Source organism: Corythoichthys intestinalis, chromosome 1 (genome assembly GCF_030265065.1).
Source record: "Corythoichthys intestinalis isolate RoL2023-P3 chromosome 1, ASM3026506v1, whole genome shotgun sequence".
NCBI lineage: Eukaryota > Metazoa > Chordata > Actinopteri > Syngnathiformes > Syngnathidae > Corythoichthys > Corythoichthys intestinalis.
In genome coordinates this window covers 5,050,213-5,066,440 of record NC_080395.1, presented here as the reverse complement: position 1 = coordinate 5,066,440, position 16,228 = coordinate 5,050,213, and the positions used below count along the sequence as shown (strand labels likewise).

At 40.8% G+C, this 16,228-nt stretch overlaps 1 long non-coding RNA gene across 2 annotated transcripts; it reads right to left on the bottom strand.

The window, feature by feature from the left end:
* Nucleotides 1-108: 108 nt before the first annotated feature.
* Nucleotides 109-16,006, bottom strand: LOC130920870 (uncharacterized). 2 transcript variants are annotated; one of them, XR_009064231.1, is made up of 5 exons: nucleotides 15,702-16,006; nucleotides 8,184-8,360; nucleotides 4,283-8,012; nucleotides 1,850-2,152; nucleotides 109-1,387 (listed from the first exon to the last, which is right to left on the bottom strand). It is a non-coding gene; the product is annotated as an uncharacterized LOC130920870 (long non-coding RNA). The 2 variants fall into 2 exon arrangements; XR_009064229.1 differs by having other exon boundaries at nucleotides 1,850-8,012.
* Between the last annotated feature and the right edge of the window lie 222 nt (nucleotides 16,007-16,228).

The window sequence follows — 16,228 nt, the reverse complement described above, 5'->3', positions numbered from 1 at the left end:
TAATCAAATCCGCTTTTCGCCAGGTCCTCCTCGTAAAAGATCTGTTGCTTACTCATGGTGTGGTCAAACGCCAGCTTTGCTAGCGCTTTCATGTAATCGGCGTACTCTGTCGTCTGTCGCTCCTTGGACTTGTCCAGCTGGTTAAAAGCATACTCCGAGTACATGTCTGTCAGCGTTCTGGGAAGCTCTCCCTCCTTCCCTTTGTCCAAATGATCCTGAAAAACTGTAGCAGTGAGCCAGCAGAAGATGGGCAGGTGGCACATGATGAAGATGGTGCGAGTTTTTCGGATGTGCTCAATGACACGCTCCTCATTTGGGAACTTTTTCCTGAAGTACTCCAGCTTCCTGGAATCGCTGAATCCTCTCACCTCTGTCCTGCTGTCAATGAGGTCGGAGGGGATATCGCGGGCCGCGTGGTGATCCAAACCCGGGAGCAAGGAAGCAGGTTCCTCTTGATGAGGTGCGCCAGGAGCACCTCCAGCGGGTAGGGCTTTTTCACATCCATGTCTACTTTCATCTGATTCTTCAAGTCCATTTTAAAGTTGCACTCATCCAGTCCATCCAAGACAAACAAGATCTTGATCCTGCTGCTTTCATAGTCCTGTTTCCCGGACTTCTGCAGGTCATCTAATATAATGTTCAGAGTCTCCTCGCTGATGTGTCTGCTCCCGCAGACGTAGCGACGGATAAGCTCAGCAAGCGTAAAACTTTTCCCTTTGTCCGTGTTCAACTCACGGAATGTGAAAGGAAATATGAAGTGCACGTCCTGGTTGGTATTGCCGCTGGCCCAGTCGCACACAAACTTTTGAACCAGGAAGGTTTTCCCGATTCCCGCGAAGCCGACGGTGAGCAGCGTGCGTATCGGTCGCGGCTGCCCGTCATGGCTTTTGAAGATGTCGCACGGCAGGATAGAGTTCTTGGCCGCGGCGGCACACGTCTCCATCTGAAGCACCTCGTGTCGCTCGTCGGGCCTGACGTGGGCCCCGTAGGTGACGTCCAGCTCCGTATAGACCAGGGGTGCTCAAAGTTTTTTGCTCCAAGATCTACTTTTAAATGAGACAACCTCCCGCGATCTACCTTAAGAGCAACATATGATGTTATGTTGCTCACAAAACACAAATAACTGTGTACGTTTAAAAAAATATAAATAAAAAATGGACGGTAAATTATGTTTGCTCACATAACATAACATTTTAAAAAACATCTAAAATTATTATTATTATTTTTTTTTTTTTTTTTTTTTTCTGATGCTGCGAGCTACCCACACTAGCGTTGCGATCGACTTGTCGATCGCGATCGACGTAATGGCCACCCCTGGTGTAGACGTTCGCCAGAGGCTGCTGCTGCCTGCGCTCGGTGTTGCCCTCGGGAACAAAGAAGTCGGGGCCTGCAAGAAAGCAGCAGTGAGCCGTTATGGACAAAAAACAACAACCTTGCAAACATCCCCGGGGCACACAGCCACCAGAGACATAGATGTTACAACTTGAAATAAACATTTTTGATGAAAGTTCATCAGCTAAGTCTACTTTGCTTTTGTGAAATATGAGTTTAAGAAGTTAAACAGATTAATTTTTTTAGGAGCTTTACATGCATGCTTCACAAGACAAACAGGCTTTCCAAATGTCTTTGGCTTTGATCAAAACTGATAAAGCTCCGATTGTCTGCCAGGGTAGAAGGAGCACCCGGGGGAGCATTTGAGAATGGAGGCTCAACTAAATCAGTACAACCTGAGGTTCATGCAGACCGGAACAGAATTTCAGGTCAAGTAATTTTTTCCTGTCTCACGGTTGACTTCCACAGTTTTTGAGTCACTGGCTTTCTAACCCCTGAGGCTACTTTGAGGACTAACCTTTTATTTCCAGCACGTTGCGACGCAACTTCTCGGCCAAGTTCTTGTTACTCATCTTTTCCAGAATCTTGATGGTCTCCTCCAGAGTGTTCTCGCCATGCTTCTTCACCAGCGCGTTAGCAATGTTCACCCGGCAGGGGTTTTCTTGTACGCTTTGAGGCAGGTTCGAAAAAAACTTGAATTCCTTGAAGTCGTCCTTCCCCAAATCCTGCAGCGTTTTCAACAGCAGATCGCTCCGCTCACTGTCCAGAGCCATCCTTCCTTCTTGTAAACGCGTGAGCGAAGTGACCGTCTCTCAGATATCTGCGGACAACAACTTTTATTAACTTGAGCTCGTAAACCATTTGAGTGATGTGACCAGTGGCATTTCTTGGGTCTCCAAGCAAGATATCCCTGGGGCCCCCGTCATTGCACGCCGCTAAAAAATTGTTTTTTGCACACATGAATGCACAAGAAATAAGTAAACGATGTATAAGAGCTCATCAAAAGAAAAAGTTGGTAGACAAGTTTTATAAAACATTTGATAATATAAACCATTAACATAAAAATTGAAAACATTTGGCTTGGCTAGTGCAAAATCTACAGAAGAATGGCAGCAACGTAACATTTAACTAACTTTCACGGTATCCACAGGTACACTGATTGGAAAAAAAAAATTGTATTTTTCAAAAACAGCCACAAAATAGACCAGATCCAAAGATTAGCTCAAAATGATTTCACATCATAATTCAACACGTTTTAAGTTTAAACGTCCTCCTTGGTACATCTATATGGCGGAAAACACTGAAAAGACAGTTTCTGCTCTTGCACTCCTCTTTAAAATAAACTACTGTACTTTAAGCCAAAATGTGTTTGATAGAACAATATGTCTATATGCTGCCATAGCAGGTTCATGGTGCATTAAGCCCCCGAACTATTTTTAATTTGTGCCTTTTACCCTGGAAACCCCTGTTTACAGACGTCGCGAAACCGCTTTTGTTTCAACCCAGCTATAAAAAGAATGATATTTATAAACAAAATGTCTGTCATTTTTAGCTTAGAATCATGAATTGGTGTCTAATATTTCGTTTAAAAAAAGAAAAAAAACTAATTATTCACTCGCATATTATAATCTTTTAAACAAATTACATCACAATGAAAAAAATGGTGTCTGTAAAGTCACGGATATCTATCTCAAAACCATCGATTAATTGTATTTTTTTGTTACTGTCGCCTTTTCCCCAATATGTTAGATGATAAACGATCGATCCAAACAAAGAAAAATTGGGGAAAAAAAAAACGTTTAAAAGGGTAAATATATGAAAAACAACATCTCGACCACTCCTTGATGTCTGCGATTTCTGCATCGGGACCCTTGTTATATTACCATGTTTACCCATAAAATCCCCCCAAAATCCGGCTGCAGCCATTCACATCTGTGTCTTGACACTCGATGATACATGCTACATGGAGTTTTTCGATCGAAACAAGGTAAGTACGCGATAATATCTCGTTAAAATCATGGCGTCTTTAATTCTGCTCTCGTGTGCTCTCGCCTCCAGTTAGGGTTTTGCATTTTATTTATTATTTTTTTTTTTTAAATGCCCTCTTGTTCAAAAATTTTCTTCCCCCAGAAAATGGAGATTTTCAGCTTTCCATAGATGTATCACACATGCATATAGGACAATTTTGAAATTTGGTCAAATTGGGGGTCTCAGAGCGGAACTTCAAGTCACCTGAGTGTTTTCCGCCATATACAAAATGTATTAGTATTATTATTTTACTGTATGTTATGAACTCACGTTTATATGTTCACTTGTTTGCATTATGTAGCCTTTTGTCTTTAGTCAATGCAATAATGCATTCACATTCTGGTTCGTTTTAACATATACCATCTGGTGTCACAGAAGTAAGCCCAGTTATCTTAAAACTTTGAAGAAGACAAAGGAGTCACAAGACTCCACTTAGTCGACTCAAGTCTTTGATCATCAAATACGGCAGTGACGTGCGGTGAGGTTCGTGGTTGGTGAGGCACTGACTCCTTAAGTGTCAGATTTACAAATATATAACCAAAAAGGGTAGCTTATTCAATTAACTACTGGTTATTTCATATCTCATCAGCATTCTTCACAAAACACACACACACGGTATATATTACAGATACGTAAAGGTAGAAAATAACGTGCATTTGCGCTACACTCTCCATGTGTTGGAATTTCCATCGCAAGTCTTTAGTTCATACAACATAAATGAGTACAGAGTGGTGTACAAAACCACAGATTTCAATTTTGACCTTTTGTGAAATATTCAGTTGTTTTTAAAACTTGAATCTGATACTTAAATCAATTTAATACAGATTGCTCAACAAAAAGCATGAAAAGAAAAAGTATATTTTATTTAAGGCCAAAATTTAGTTTTAAAATATTAAGATTAAAATGAAAACTGTGGTCTTACCTTTATTTGTAGATGAAGTCCATGCGCCTGCCCTTCGCCACAAAAACCTCAGTTACTTTGTTGTAAAAGTCCTCCTTATTTTCCTTTAGTTTTAAAAGTCTCTCCGCCTCAATGGAGATGATCACCAGGGAGGAAAGTTGTCCTGAATCGGTCCTATTCCGACTGTATCACATCACCGATTGCTTCAATGAGATCGTTCTGTATTCTATTTGACAAGCCAGAAAACACAGTGGATGTGTCCAAATGTCTAGCTAACCTCTCATCTTTCTCACCAAAAGCGTATAAAAGTTCGACATAATTGCCACGATTAGTAGAGCTTGCCCTCTCATCGTTACCACGAAATGCTAACTCCTGCTTAGCTAAGAAGCAGGTTGCATTAATGAGGTCTTTCAAAATCTCGCGGTTCTCCTTTACCTTAGCATTGTGGGTGCTAACGTTGAGCCGCCGCTGTTCGTTCAAAGCCAAATCGATCCTTGAGCTTCCAAAAATTTTTAAAGCAGTCTGGCTTTGAATGTGAGTGTACGATCTCTCATGTTTGCTGAGACTTCGTGGTAAATTTTTCATGTCACAATATCCCGTGTTAGTCCAGACATTGGCACAAGTTGAGAACAAAAGGCATGGGAAGCAGTAAAGGCGGTTTTTCGAAGGACAGCCACACAGCCAGTCTTTTCGGGTGTACCACTCCGTTTGAAAAGAGCGAGTTATCTTAGACTGTCCCGTAGTTTGAAGCAAACCTTTTAGCTCCGGCGTTGGTCTTCCTCTGTTAATCAGGTCCAGTTTTGACTGAAAGTCCAGTTTTGAGAATTTTTTAAGTTTGGATATATAATCCTCTTCCATTTTGGGAGTCCGATGTCCACGTAGTAAACAATACAAAACGGCTCGCCGCAGTGCACTTGATTCGCCTGGCGCCATTACCTGTTGGCTCACGTTCGCCCCCTTTCTGTGCGGCAGCGTACTATCTGCCGCAACCTGTGCCTTTTCACTGCGGTTTTATTTCCCATCAGCAAAACTAAATATGTCGCAAACAAACATTAAACTTTAAGGGTTAAAGACATTAGCCAGACTGTGGAAAATCAGGTCAACTAAACGTATCTGGAAACATTATAATGGCGACATGCAAATGTACGGCAACCAGCACGCTCCAATTCCATGTATCAACCCAGTTTGTTATGGATTGCGCAATCAGAGGTGAGGCTTTACTAGCTGCTGCCGCACCTCTCGTTTCATTTCGTTATTTGAACAGGAAATGGGCAAATTCAGCGATTTTGACTATAAAAAATGTTTGAAATGAGTCATACATTAAGAGCAATGGACAAATATTAATATAAATTTGATGCTATAATTATTTTTTTGTCACGATGACAGGTGAGGCTCTGCCTCACCTGCCTCCCCTGACCGCACGTCACTGAAATACGAGGAAGTCAGAACACCCCCAGAATGGTTGAACAATTGAAAAAACAAAACTTGAAAAAAACAACAACAGCCTGATATGTTACTTCATCGTCCGCGGGATTTACCTATGAACCGAAAAGTCATTACTTGCCGGCGGGAAATTTCGAAATGATAACGCCTTCTAGACCAGGGGTCGGGAATTCCGTTTTGTGATCACTGTTTTTTCGTGAATGCATTTGAAAGCATCAAGCGGGCGCTAGAGTGGAAGGAGAGTACGCTCGGTTTTTAAAAGCAGTCGCCGGGTTGTTACTGAAATGAATCTTCAGAAAACAACAAAAGCCTGACATCGTTACTTAGGATGTTACTGTCGATGCTCAGTTGCGCACTCACCAGTAGGAAAATAACACATAGAAACATATGGTGTTTGGCGTATGGCGTATATTTCCTGGAAGCCGCGACCAGGAGTGCTCGTGTATAACAGTGGCAGCAGTTTTGACAGGCGGAAATGTCATGAAAAAAATGATCGTGCACCTCTGTGCGTGGGGGTACCACGCAGTTCACTTTTCGTGGTTTCATTTTCCCCTACACATTTTTATACACTGCACTCCAGTTCGGTCGGCATTGATTTGGGAAGGGCCAGCCGTGCAGCTGACTTAACGTGCTCTGTCATAAAACTAGGCTAAAGTTTTGAACACACCTCATCATTTGTGAGTTTTCTTTATCTTAATGTCTATTTACGTTGTAGGTTATCAATTTAAATTGAATTGAAAATGCCCACCCCTGATATAGAATCTTCGTAATGTATCGCCCATCCCTACCCCCCGGTCAAAATGGATTGGAGGTCTGGCAGCTCGTGAGTCGTATGCTACTTTTTCAAATTCTCCAATGACTCGTGTATATACATATTCAACCAAGTATTTTATTTAAAAGATAAGGAAATGCCTGGCAACAGCCAGTGAGGTGAGTCACACTCCTGAAGACAGCGGGAAGTTTGCTAGTGAAACCTTGTCTCTCTAAAAAGAAGATGAAAAGGAAAGGAGTATTTAAGCACACATTTGTAATCACACACAACAGGAGGCTAACTGACTATAAGAGCAAACTATGGGCAAACTTTGGAACGACTAGCGCCTTTCCTTTCAGTTCATGAGAAAGCTAACCTGGCTAGCCTCGTCACGTCGTCACGTGTGCGAGTAAGGACTTGTCTCAGTGCCCTAGTGTTGTGTCGATCCTGAACGAATTGTTTTAGAGGAACAAGACTGAACTAATCACCTTCTGCACTGATTCATTCTTAAGGCAGGTGGGTCTTGCGTTAAGACGCAAGCTGCAAAGTCTGACATCTCGCATGACCGGACAGACGCCAGCCTCATCGCTGGCAGGAGAGGGAGCGGAAACAGAATCAGAGCGTCAGTCAATCACTTTCACGTAGGTCCAATAAGCAGCCAGCGTGCAGGCAGGGGCAAGACTGAGTTATGCCCGTTCACTTACTCGGTTCTGACAGAGATTCCTGCACACGACACTTAACTGGACTTTCCAGTCACGCAGTGAATGGGTCAAAAACTGAAAGGAAAGGGCTTTGTCACATATTCTTTCATGTGTAACCTATCATATGCAACTCAAACGCACAAAAACACGCCTACATAGTGAGCAATGTTTCGTGTACTACTTTTCTCAACTCTCGACTACATATGACAACATATCAACAACATATCAACTTTTATCGACGTTTAAAACTTAGTAGCTACAAGGCGAGCAAAAGCTGAGCTGCGGACATGTCACGCCAGTGCGGGTGAAAGAGCTGTCAGTCTATGGAGACTTCGCGGCGGAGTTAGTTACCTCATCTGTGCACAGAAAAAATGACTAACCCTCAGAATTTGGTTTTTGGTGCATCCCTACTACTAATATATGATGATATTACTACCATCATTGCTAAAATTTGTACCAATTAAAAACAGAGAAAGTTTGAAGTCCACTTTTTTGAGTAATAGTGACGGCTAAAGTATTTAAAATAACTGACCTTTTACGGCACTTTTAAAGATGTCAAGTGATTGATAGGGCCAGCATCGGATTCACGGAAGTTAGGTAGCACCTGTGTTTACCGTAATAATGACACAACCAATCGATTACAGTAGACAACATTTCACCTACCACTATCTCTCTTTATTTTTTCTTCCGTTGACATTTCACCTCCAGAAGGATAACTCCTCTTCATTTATTCAACCAGACACGATAGGAAGTCACATACAGAAGAACGGGTGTAATTCACTTGACATCATACCCTCTTGGGGGTTTGTATCCCTCTGTGTAACTCCATTGAGTTTATATGGACCACCAGGATCTACTAGGAAAAAACATTCCATTTTCAAAAGGTGTGAAGATGGTGAATAATTTCAACAAGGCAATATGTTGTCTTGCAAAATGTATACATATTTCGAACGGCACAAATGTTATGAACATTTCTAGATGAGGTGGGAATGGAAGCGAAGTAACGCTAATAATTCCAGCAACCTACCTGTGTGGAAAGCCTATCCGGTGTGTTTGTGTCCGATCCCAATTCATTTTTTGCTTCGAGACAAATGGAATCTTCTGAATTGTACCGCCTTCTTGAGAAACTAACGCTGTATATTTGCTTGGGAAACTAACAGGTCCAAGGCATGATACTCGTTACCCAGTTTATGTTGATTATTGTCTGAAAATACAGGACACAGATTAATGGACAAAAGACACGTGTCGTCGTTGCAAGAATCATCCAATCATCTTTCTTCATCCGCGAAACTGTCAAACCCATCTAAGAACCCATCTAAGAACATCCCAGACACATAAAGTGCAACTTGTAAAATTTCGTCCATAGGGAAAAAAACACGCACTGTAGGGACATAACACTAGCAACTTTTCAGGATGCTCAAATTGTCCACACCAAATTTTAAGCAAACTTATTTAGAGTTTATTCAGTTCAGTTATAAGTTATATACTGTAGATTGTCTTCCCATATTTTGTAAGGTTAGGATTTACCCTACCATTGTCAAGTGAATTATTTTCATTATGTTTGGACTTAGATTTGCCCCTTTTTAATTGTTGAATGTACCAGTCTATTTTCACCCTCTAACGCACCTTTGATTGGCTGATGACTTGCATCCATTTAAAATATATTTATTTATTTTCTACATTATTTATTTTAAATTTACTCATGATTTTTTTGTTTTACCCTGATCCTGATTTATTTATTCAGACAGTCAATGTTGAGTGGTCTAAAGACCAATGTTTATTTTTTTGCATTCCAGGATAGTTAGAGATAATGAACAAGATTGCATTTATTGTTAATGTTATTGTAATTTCAGTTATGTTCAAATATTGCTAATAAAATCCATACATTCATTTTGGAAGTATTTAAAATGTGTCTGTAGTAGTTTTTGAAAATAAAGTTTTGAATGGAACAGTGTATCACCTGAACCAACAAACATGAAAGTTAGAATAAGTCAATACAGATTTATTTTTGCATTGATCATTTAGCCTATCGATTCATTTGGTTCATCTTCGTGAGAAATGTAGCCCTGACCCCCGTCCACCCAATCTGTTTGGTCTTATCAATGTCCCGTCCCCAGCAAATGTGTACATGCAGGTTTAGCTGTTATATCGTCCCTACCAACGCTGAGACCAAACCTACGCCCTTGATGCCAACACACACACCCCTCAAACCCCAGACACACTCACAAAGTTCCATTTATATATAGCTATACTGGCGAGTGGGGTTGCCGACAAATTAATTGGGAGGAGCCTTGGCCAGGCCTGGCCACCCCCTCATGGCACCATTGTTCCAAATCACACAAAATATATGGCGACTCATGTCAATAATACCGAGATGTATTCCGTGCTTGAAGGCAATACGTCGGTACCTGGGAATGATCAGACTTATTAGTTTTGTATCAAATTTTATTTGGGCAATTCATCATCTATTCATTTTTTGTCAATACCTTATTATTTTTTTTAAAAGCGCGTACGACTGGATAAAAAAAGTCATGTTAGCTTAAATAGCATTATTGTGTGATTTAGAATCATATTTTGAGAATATTCGACTATATACAACAATTTGGCAATTAGTGTTTGAAACAGCCGTCAAGCCACGCCTGCCATTATAGGGCTCTAGCGTCCCCACCAGGTGGAGGACGTTGGCAGGAGAATGGTTTCATCTGATTTACAATTCAGCCCATTGAGCCCAATGATTCAGAGCAAGGAAAATGCGATGAAGAGAGCCGCAAAATGTCATCGTTTCAGTCTCTCTACTTCAATATTTTTACAGGATATTCTTTTTATCAAAGTATTTTTCCCAATTGCTAAATAAATGGTATGGTCATGACAAGTAACGGTCTTGTGGGCAAATGGAATATGAAATAGTAAAAATGCATTTATTCAGTACGACATGGCAAAATTACTCCATAATGGTCAAAACTGTCGACTTCACCTTTACTGTCGCGCCTCCAGGTCAGGCTTTTGTCATTTCCCTGCACCCCGGCTTCGGAGAATGTAAACAAAGCAAGAGGCGTGACAGCTAGCCGACATGCTAACCCGAACCGTGTGACGTCTCAAAGTCTTATTTTCGCTTTTCGAAGCGGAAAATCACACAACACTAGCCTGGATCATGTCACACTGCGGCGGGGTTGTCGATTGTCTTCGCCGATCGGCAACCCGCCTGGCGGAGAGCAAGTTACAGCTCGTTCCCCTACTGCTACGGACAGGGCTCGCCGGGGAAGCAGCTGGAGAGTACCGCCGGACAAACCGGCCGACGTCGGAGGAGCACATAGCTGCCAAATGTTCAACACGAATATGGCGAGATAATGCTTTACTACGCGGCAAAGACGTAAACAGCGAGAGAGTCATAGATGAGCGGCTGCAGTTGTTGAGCAGCTAACATGACGGAATGTGTCATGCCCATCCATGATCAATCGTAAGTAAATAGTCCTTTATTTAAAGAAAGTTTGTTGTGTTTACTTTGTAATCGCTATATTCGTGGCCATTTTTAACACAAAGTTGCAATTTCTGATCGGGTGGAAAATTTGACAGAACATCGGGGCGTGGAAGGTGAGTACTGCTTGCTTCAGCTGGACCTACTTGATTTGAAAAGACACCTTGTCATTTCTCATGGCCAATTCATGTCATTTCTGTAGAGTATACTGTATGTTGCCGGCTCCACGAACTTGTCTGTCCGCTAGCCACGCCTCGGCACGCAACAATTACATTTAGTCAAATCTGAAGAGAAAAATATTAAGAGTTCATATATAAGCTCGTGGGTCCGCAACCCGCGGCTCTTAACACCGCATGCGGCTCTTTAATGCTGCCCTAGTGGGTTCCTGGAGCTATTTCAAAAATGTTTGAAAATGGAAAAAGATGGGGGAAAGCAATATATATTTTTAGTTTTAATACTGTTTCTGTAGGAAGACAAACATGACACAAACACATTTGTATTTCATTAATATGGTCATGAAACTTGAGGCGGCATCGTACAACAGAGTAGACATGTGGTGAATCATTCTCTATAGGATGTGCTGCAGGGAGAATAAACATTTATCGTATTTTCCACAGTATAAGGCGCATCAGAGTATAAGACGCACCTTCAATGAATGGCCTATTTTAAAGCCGTTTTGATGTGCAGGGCGCACTGCATTATAAGGTGCAGTAGTAATAGTAGTAGTAGGAATGTTTGGCATTGCGTCATGCATCCACAAGATGGAGCTCAGCTAAATGGAATGTCATGCCATGATTAACCAATATTCATTGATATATAAGGCACATCAGATTATAAGGTGCAGTCGTTTTTTGAGAAAATTGAAAGCTTCCAGGTGCGCCTCATGGTGCAAAAAAATACAGTAATCATGAAGGCTTATTATGTATTTGTAGCTAACTTAGTCATTGTGACAGTGGGCTAATGTAGCTAATAATGGCTTATATAAGGCTTTCACTTTTTAACAACCGCAGACATATTTGTTTGTTGCTCCAATGTGGCTCTTTTAACTTTTTGGATTGCCGACCCCTTCTTTAGTTTCATGTACTAAGTTTGCTAGAACAGCAGATAAAAAGGAGTATTAATATTAATCCATAAAAGACTTTTATTTACATTAATTAACACAACAGCAGACCCTGAAGACCTTGACCCTAAAGTCTATTGTTTTATTATTGCAGTCTATTACCACTCAATAATGAAACTAGCATGTTTATATGACTGGACATCTAGTAAGCTATCAAGAGAGGCTAAAGTCCCTTGTTTAATCACCCCCCTCCCACGCACACACACCCACACGCACGCACACACAGACCCTTGGCACTGATGGCAAATGTCAGCACAGTAACTATTTCCTAATTCTTAAGGACCTAAAATAGAAGCTTGTACAAGAAAGGCTTAAGAATTCACCTGCTTTATGAGTTAAAAAACTTACTGAATCAACTTCATTACTGACACAAAAAAACAAAAAAACAACAACAATGGGAGAAAACATATGAGTGAAATATCAGAGGTTTGAGTGAAGCTTGAGTAAAATACATGTTCAAAATGATGATCATTTGTTTTCTTGTTCTTCCGTGTGTACTGTATTTTCACTGGTATATTTTTGCGTCGTATCCTCATTATATTTGGAGGGATCATTGGTGAAAATGTTATTGCTGAGAGGATTTTTAAATGCACCTAAATTGTTAAAACCCAAAAAAAAGTTTACCTTAGAGTTTATGTTTGCAGTTTTTAAATTTGAAAAAAAAATGGTCCGTGTCTCGTTTGGTAATTGGATTGTACGTTTTGAAACGGGTTTGAAAAATAGAAAATCGGCTGGTTATTTGATTTTCGTTTTAAAACGGAAAAATGAAAATTGAAATACAGCTTGATTTTCTTGTTTCTTATCTGGAACGAGTAACGAAAAGTCCCAAAACAGTTAGATTTTTAAATATTAAATTCTTTAACCAAAATAGAATTTAGACCGAGACAAAAATTGAAAAAAAACGGTCTGTATATTTGTTTTTAGTTACCGGAAGTTGTCACCGGCAAGAATATGGACCATTCTCATACTGACTGGGAGATGGCGACAGCTTGACGCCTGCCATCCGAAAACACGGTAGAGACGAAGAGTTTGCAATTACTGTAATAGCCCACAGGTGGGGGAGAAATTACTTGTCCGTCTCCCTGAGGCTATGTCTGCAGTCTGCACTAGGACAGATAATTTTCTCCAGGGTATTTTGCCGACTATTTTCATACCTGTTCACACTTCATTTAAGGCACTGGTGTCAAACTGACTCCATAAATAGGCGAAGGCCAAGTGGGTGCAGGTTTTCTTTCCAACCAATGAAGAGGACACCTTTTGGCCAATCTGATCTCTTACATGGGTAATCAGTTAAACTTTGTCAGGTGCTGCTTGTTTCAACAGAAAATTCATTGGTTAAACTGTTTGCGCGGTATCGGTTGGAACAAAATCTAGCACCCACTTGGCCCTTTGTGGAATTGGTGTGACACTTATGGTTTAAGGCAGACATGTCCAAACTCCGGCCCGGGGGCCAAATGCGGCCCGTCGTCAAATTTCATCCGGCCCCCAGCCTCTGTCATAAAATCAATGACGTCTGGCCCACACACAGACTTAATATATTGGTCAGCAGTACTGCTACCAGCATATGAAGGATCTTACACACGAAATGCTGCTCCTCATTTACCCACTAAAAAGCAACAGCACTCTAAGCAACATTACCCCGTGTGACCTTTTATTTTCTAAAATGGCGACAATCAACAAAAAAAGTTGACTGCGACGGCCGACGCTTCAAGGATAGGTGGAAATTGGACTATTTCTTCACTAAAATACGCAACAACTGTGTCTGCCTCATTTGCAAAGAGACAGTCGCTGTTTTGAAAGAGTTCAATGTGAGGCGATATTACCAAACAAGACACGCTGACATGTACGACAAGATTACAGGGAAGATACGCAGTGAGAAATTGAAGCTACTTTAATTTCACTGCAGCGGTATTTTGCAAGAGCCCAAGAGTTGAAATAGAACGCCACAAAGGTTAGTTGTGAGATTGTTGAAATTATTAATTAAAAAATAATAATAAAGCAAATGTGACACACAGAATGGCTTGCTAAAATTTACTTAAATATATTGTTCTACGTAAATTACGTCAGCCAAGGTCGGCCCCCCACATTTTTACTACGCCAAATCTGGCCCGCTTTGCCAAAAGTTTGGACACTCCTGGTTTAAGGTGTGTTTAAGGGCCCCCCCTGCTTCTGCAAGGTACGCCTGTATTTGAGCAAACTACAAATGCGTAAAAAGGAGAAGTTGGGCGGACGTGGCGCAGTTGGTAGCTAGAGTTGTTGAAGTGACCTTGGGCAAGGCACTGAACCCTGATTTGCCTCCAATGGGTTGACAGCGCCTCGCATGGCAGCAGCCCCGTTGGTGTGTGAATGTGTGCGTGAACGGGTAAATGCTATGGTAAAATGGTAACATTAATCGCCTACATTGTCCGTCTAACAACTAATCCGGATAATAGGCATACTAGTGTGGCCGACATGTCGTACAGTCCAACTAATTACACATTTAAGGCCATTATCCGTCCTAGTGTAGACGTAGCCTGACAGACACACATTTGTCTTTTCTGAAGCCGATAAAATGCTCCATATCCATCTTTTGTGTTACAACTGCTAACTGTGAACCACTAATTTAAATTCTCCACCACCTATGCGCTATTAATTGCACACTCCTCGTCTCTACGGTGTTTTCGGATGGCAGGCATAAGCTATGTGTAGGTGTCAAGCTGTCGCCATCTCCCGGTCAGTATGAGAACGGTCCATATTCTTGCCGGTGACAACTTCCGGTAACTAAAAACAAATATACAGACCGTTTCTTGATTTTTGTCCTGTGCTAAATTCTATTTTGGTTAAAGAATTTAAAATTAAAAATCAAACTGTTTCGAGATGTTGCCTTAATCGTCCCAGATAAGAAACAAGGAATCAAGCTGTATTTAAGTTTTTGGAGTAAAATTATTATAATATTATAAGCATGTTGATATGACTTGATATCTAGTTAGATATCAGCAGAGACTAAAATCCTTTGTTATTTTTAAATCATCCCCCAAAACATGTCGCAACATTTTCTGATAAAGAAAAAAACCCAATAATTTTCGCTCTAACTTGTGTTTTTCTCTTCTCATGTGCGACTCGACCGCTTTGATCACCTTGCTCCTAAAAGAAAAGAGACTTTGCACTTGGTGTGGGTAGCTCTATTCAAGGCTTACAATGAAGATCTCACGATATGGCAAGACAGCAATTATTTTTATTTTGGGGCATTTACATTTTACTTTCTGTTGAGTTTGGGTTACTGAAAAGGAAGTGACTTTTTAGAACGAATTATGGTTCTTGGTTTGAGCGTATCAATTGGCTTTTGGGATTCAAAGTACCGCGATAGAGCACCTTTTCAATGTATTGTCACATCCCCACTTTGCTCCAGGCGCTGTTGTTATTCTCACCAGGGGCCAACCATCTCCTAAATAAACCATCTTCCATCCATATTTGATGAAATTCACACATTCCTATTGCTGCATATTCCCGCTCACCTCCAGAACCACAAATAACCAGGTAATAGTGTCGATGCTTCAGCTGGAGTCGCTGACGTAGACTGAGGTTGCGCACAATTTACTGTATAACGTACGCAGTATATTAACCTAAAAGTCTCACATTTAATGGAAAGCCACTAATAAAACACATACACACCATTCAAAGTTGTACAGTAGACGACAGTGATTTCTTAGGCATTAACAGGAAATTCAATACCTACCGATTTTCCATTTAATTTAAGACAATTTAAGTACTTGATTATCCTGACTATAAATTTAAAACTTTTTAAGTACCTGCACGAACTCGGGACCAATCAAACTAAACTGAGATCATGTGAAATAATAGCTCAACGATCAAACCAGCTGTTGATCGACCGACTAATCTATGAACAAATTTGGACCGATGCAGCTACCGACTCCGACTGTGCAACAACTGAAAGAAAAAGGTGTACTTACGTAAGTTATTGTCTTTGTCTTGTCTTTTTCGTCGACTCTTTGCCCAATGAGTGACTCAAACACTGTAGCTTTGGTAACCCAGCGACTAAAGGACACACCCACACCACTGGGCGCATTTTTGTGTATATCTGTGTGCAAATGCAGTAAAAGCTAAGGGGCATCGATTACATTTGACCGTCTATATTTGCTTTATTTTTAGACATAATTTATAATGTTGACATCTAATCCAGGGAAACCAAGATGACGAAAATCTTTGTACAATGATAAAAATTCCTGATTACAAACTGCAGTTTGAGAAAACTAGAATGTAGAGTGTGTATCACAGTCCTTCCCTCTTTTATACAGAGAGAAGTCTAACACTCAAGCATGACCTTATACGGATATTTTCACAATGCTTTGTTACTATTGGTGGAACTAGTCTTGCTTTACATTTTGAACAACAGGAAACCCACAGGTTGACGTGACAACAAAAGCAGATGCGACTAGACAGTTTGGCCTCAAACTTTCTATCACAACTAACACATTCT